This window comes from Aphelocoma coerulescens, chromosome 2 (assembly GCF_041296385.1).
Source record: "Aphelocoma coerulescens isolate FSJ_1873_10779 chromosome 2, UR_Acoe_1.0, whole genome shotgun sequence".
Taxonomy (NCBI): Eukaryota; Metazoa; Chordata; class Aves; order Passeriformes; family Corvidae; genus Aphelocoma; species Aphelocoma coerulescens.
In genome coordinates this window covers 115,266,444-115,271,713 of record NC_091015.1, presented here as the reverse complement: position 1 = coordinate 115,271,713, position 5,270 = coordinate 115,266,444, and positions in this window count along the sequence as shown.

The following is a 5,270-nucleotide window of genomic DNA, read 5'->3' as shown; positions in this document are numbered from 1 at the left end:
CTTTCTTTTTGTAATTCTGTGCTGTTTGTATATAGGCAGATTGGGATCTCAGTCTCTTGTACCAAAAATTAAAAACTATTGCATTTAAGAAGGACATAAGTGAGTGCTTGAGTGTATTTGATTATTCATTGGAAATCCTAAAATTTTCAGGAAACCTGTGTGCTTTGCATCCATTATACTATGAAGAGGGTTTTGTCTCCTGATTTTATCTCTTCAGCTTTTATATGAATCAAAACCAGTTTATTTATGCCCTTGCTCCACCCAGCAGGCATTTGTGGTGTGATGTGGGAAGAGGGGACGGGGAAAAAAAGTTATTCATGCTTCTCCATTATCTCATATGGAAATTCAGCAGTCAGCCCAGCCTGTGTTACCATCTAATGATGGACTGTTTGAATGGTCTGCACAACCATTGAGGATCACAAGATAGAAAAAAAAAGGGAAGATGAGCACTGGCACATCTGTGTTAGTTAGCAGATTGCTGTTCTTTAGAAGCCCTGGTTGGGGGGAGGGCATTCCCACTCTTCAGGGAGTGTGTAGGGATTGTTTCCTTCTAACACTGAGCCCACAATGCTTTTTACCACTAAACTCATCAGGTGCTGCTGAGGTCCTTTAGTCCCTGGCAGGTTCTTCATGATGGACAAAATAAATGTGAGCCATTGATGAGCGAGCATGGCAAGCAGAAATCACAGGAGTGTCAGAAATTGGTTAGTATCATCTACTCTGAAGTAGTGGTAGTTTCTTGACTTTCTTGAACTGGGGAAATAGTGAAATATTGAAATTATTAGAGAGGCTGTGGTCGTTGAATGGTGGTTTGCCACTGATTTCAATGTGGTTAGGATTTAATACGGTAAATTCCTGAAATCATATTATGTCCAGTTAGCACTGTGTCTTTTACCAAAACTAAAATTCCTATCTGTTGGGAGACTGAAACAGTATTTGATTGTGTCCATAAGCCTCTTACCTGACTGTAATGGACATTCAGCCAGTGAGCTGAGTTAACAAATCATTTCTTCACAAGTGAACAGAAAAATAGGAGCACTGGAAATTTCTCTTGTATGTAATAGTCACAATACAGAAAAGGCTTACTAGGACATCTTGAATTATGCACTGTTGTGCCTTGTGTGCTAGAGAAATAGTGACAGTCAAATATTCCTTTCACTAGATGTTCTGCTCCTTCAGAGCAGAGATACATAACTAATGTCAAGATTTGGTACTTCTGTTGAAGAAAGATGAGAAGAAGGTGGGAAAAAAGGACTGGAAGTTAAAATACCCAAATTAAACCTCCTTGGCACAACTTGAGGCCATTTTCTCCTTTTATGTCACTTATTACTTGAGAGAAGTGACTGACCCCAACTGGCTACAGCCTCCTTTCAGGTAGTTTTAGAGAACAATGAGGTCCCCCCTGAGGCTCCTTTTCTCCAGGCTAAAGAACCCCTGGTCCCTCAGCCACTCCTCATAAGCCTTGTGCTCCAGACCCTTCCCCAGCTACCTTGCCCTTTCCTGGACACTCCAGCACCTCAGTGTCTTTTTTGTAGTGAAACCAAGCAGAGGATTCAAAATGACAAGAAGTGGCCTGTTGAACACTACCAGCAGATACCTCAGGACCCTTGGGTGGATCCCATCCAGCCCCATAGACTTGGATGTGTCATAACTGGTATAGCAGGTCACTGACTGTTTCCCTTTGGATTGTGAGGGCTTCGTTCTGCTCCCTGGCCCTGTCTTCCAGCTTAGGGGACTGGGTACCCAAAGAACTACTGGCTTTACCATTAAAGACTGAGTGAGGCAAAGAGGGCACTAAGTCCCTCAGCCTTTTCCTCATCCTTTGTCACTGTGTTTACCCCTGCATAAACATAATAAAGGATGGAAATTCTTCTTAGCCCTCCTTTCACTGCTGATGTATTTATGGAAATGTTTTTTGTTGTCTTTTATGGCAATAGTGAGAGTAAGTTCTAGTTGGGCTCTGGCCCTTCTAATTTTCTCTCTGTATAACCTCAACACATCCATGGAGTCCTCCTTAGTTGCCTGCCCATTCTTCCAAAGGTCATAAACTCTTTTTCCCTGAGTTGCTGCCAAAGCTCTGTTCAGCCAGGCTGGTCTTCTTCCCTGCCAGCTCATCTTTCAGCACATGGGGATGGCCTGCTACTGCAGCTTTAAGATTTCCTTCTGGAAGCATGTCCAGCCTACTTGGACGCCTTTGCCCTTCAAGACTGTTTCCCAAGGGGCTCTGTTAACCAGAGATTAATGTAAATTAATTTAATCTGTTATTTATGTCACCACACTGAAGGGGCAGGAATTTCTGGCAGCAAAGGGTTTGCCTTAACTGGTTTGTGTTTTTATCATTGTTTGTGAAAGTGATACCATAAAGTGATCATTAGAGTGCTAGATGTAAAGCAGGATTGGAAATTTGGTGGGTCTTTTTGACTTGGGCAAGGATTTTTAGTTAATCCAGCTAGCCTTGGAAGCCAGTAGTTTTCTTACAGACCGATGCTATTGTTTGTCTAACCAGGGCTGTTCTGCTGGCTGTCAATGTGGGCATCAGCTCTGGGATCCTTTTTATTCCATGCCATTACCTTTTGCATGTCAAAATCTCATTATTTTGGAAGATTTATAGCAGGTACATTTCTGGGATAGGAAGGAAAGCAAGGTACATAGGAAAAGGGGAACAGAGCAACCAAAGTATTTAAAAAAAAAAAAAAGTGAACAAAAACCTTTTCTAGACAGGGAATGGGAAATGCAGCCTGTTTCCAGCTTGGTCAGTTTCCTGTATTGGGAAATGAGTTCATCTCTGCAGTCTGAATGACACAAAGAAACTGCACCAAGCAGCGTGGATTCATTCTCCCTTCTGGTGCTGGCAGTTTTTCACTCAGTGGAAACGGTAGCGGTTTTGCTGAAGCACGGAGTCCTTTTCCTGTAATGGAAACGTCTCCTTGCTCTCCTGATGGCAGGTTCACAGTCACCCCTTGGGGAGAAAAGGCACAAATACTTGGATTGTGCCTTTCAAATTACTACCATCGTTTATACAGATTCTTGATTGTGCTGATTGCAAATCTACCTTTTAAAGTAGTTTAAATGGGTCAGTTGGAGATGCCAGTCCTTAACGTTTTTTATTTATTGTTGAAAGATGTTACACTGGTTTGCTCTGGTTTTTAAAGAGTTGAATTTGCTGTGTCCTAACTAGTTGTCAAAATTGCTGCATTAAACACTGTTCACCTTCCTTCTGGCTTCTTAGAACATTTCAGGCGGTCAGATACGAAGGTGGAATAAATATGTTCACACTGAATAGTGAAAAGCTGAGGTGTCAGAGTTCGTGTTAGGCTGAAAGGAGGAATGCTGACCACCGGGAGGTTTTCTGGCACGGCTGGAAGTTCCTGCCAGGGCAGCGCACTGGTGGGGATTGTCCATTAGGGGTCAGTGAAGTTCCGCCAGTGGAGGAGTCTGTTCCCTGCCCTGTTGGATGAGCAATTCCTTCTCCCTGTCTCCTACTGAGTAAACGCCTCTTCCGTCAAAACTCCTGCTTTTTCCAAAGCAGCAACTTACAGTGGTGTGTAGCTGTGGGCACTGAAAATACAGCCAAAGACATGCACCAGTGTGTTGTTTTGGTACAAGGAAGGAAGTACTGAAGGATCAGAAAGACACTTTACCTTCTGTATGCAAAACTGTTTTCTTAAGTATCTTTTCTGACAGAAAAGCTATTCTTAGCTAACTTCCAGTGATCTGCATGATAGATACAATCTGTTTAGTTATACTTCTTGATGATCCCCTTCAGTGACTTATTCAAGAATCAATAAGTATCCAGATGGGCCTTCTTAATTTCCTAATAAATGAATCAAATGCAAAAAAACCCCACTCCCAGTGTGATTTATTACCTTGCTTTTGCTCAGCACTCATTATTTTTTTTTATTCTTAGAATTTCCTGTGGAATCTGTTCTCTGTACTTGATTAGGTGGTCTGGAATGAAACTGTTTTTCCTTCCAACTCTGGCCAAAATAGAGGTAAACTGTCTCTCATCAAGGGTGATTTTCCTTAAAATTATTGAGGTAAACTTTTTATTTTAGCACTCGGTACTTCAGAGTTCTGCTTCAGTTCATTATTCTTCAAGGATCATGTTGTGTCACGGAGGATTACAGGGTTAATATTATTAAACAAAATTTTATGTTGGTCTGGCCATGTGCCAGCCCTTGCAAAAGAATCCAGCTTCCTGTTGATCCTAACAGATAGTTCTGAAATACTTAGTTTTATTTTAGTTATAAGTTTGAATTTTTATTTCCTGAAGATGATTTTGGCTCTTAGAAAGGAGGAATCCTGGTTGGTAGTGGCTATGATTTTTGTTGTGATGAGGAAAATAAGACACTTGTTTAGATTAAAGTTTTTACGCTTTCTTCTAGCCCAGAGTTCCTTATCATATTCTCTAAAGCCTTCTTATGATGTATTTAGGGATTATAAAATCTACCATGTGTCAGTACACACAATCCCACAGACACCTTCCATAGCTGGTGTGAGTTTGGGTCCCTAAAGGCTGTCCAGCACTGAAGAAAGATGTCAGGTTTTTGCTCAGGGATAGTGATGCAGATTCACACAGGGTTTATGGAATTGTCCAAGTTTGCCTGGAAAGAGGTAAGGAAGGCAGTAGTGGAAGGCAGTAGAGGGAAGGAAGCCAAAATGTATTACCTGCCAAATTATGAAATTACTTACTTTATGCTCCAGGCTTCTGACTGCAGTCCTTCTTGCAGGATGCTGCAGCTGCCCCTAATGGGGCTTCAGTGGCATGTCGGGGGGGAAGGACAAATTCCAAAGAGCTCCAATAGTCCCTGGGAAGAAGAGGAGACCAGAAAATCCATTTGCAGCCAGAGATGACCTCTGGAAAAGGTCATTGCTTTCTTTGCTCCAATGCAGTTTTGATTTTTAAGAACAGAGAAATGGAAGGGGCTGCTCAAGCCTCATTAACTTAATCCTGTGCGATATAGACAAGCATAAAATGGAGGCTTTTTTCCCACTGCAATCCTAAAATAGACAAGAATTTACAGAAAATAAAATTTTTCGCCTGCTGGGCAGGAAATGGGATGGTAAACTTCTGCTGTCCCTGAGCTGATGAATTGTAATAGCACAATGGATTTTTTTCCAATAATTGGTCCAATTGCTTGAAATTTTTTAGACCCATGAGGATTATTGATACCATCAATATGATGTGGTAGTAAGTGCTACATCATAAAAATAGACTATGGGAAAAAAGAGCTTCTTTAATTTTGGATTTATCATCTGCTAATTTGTTT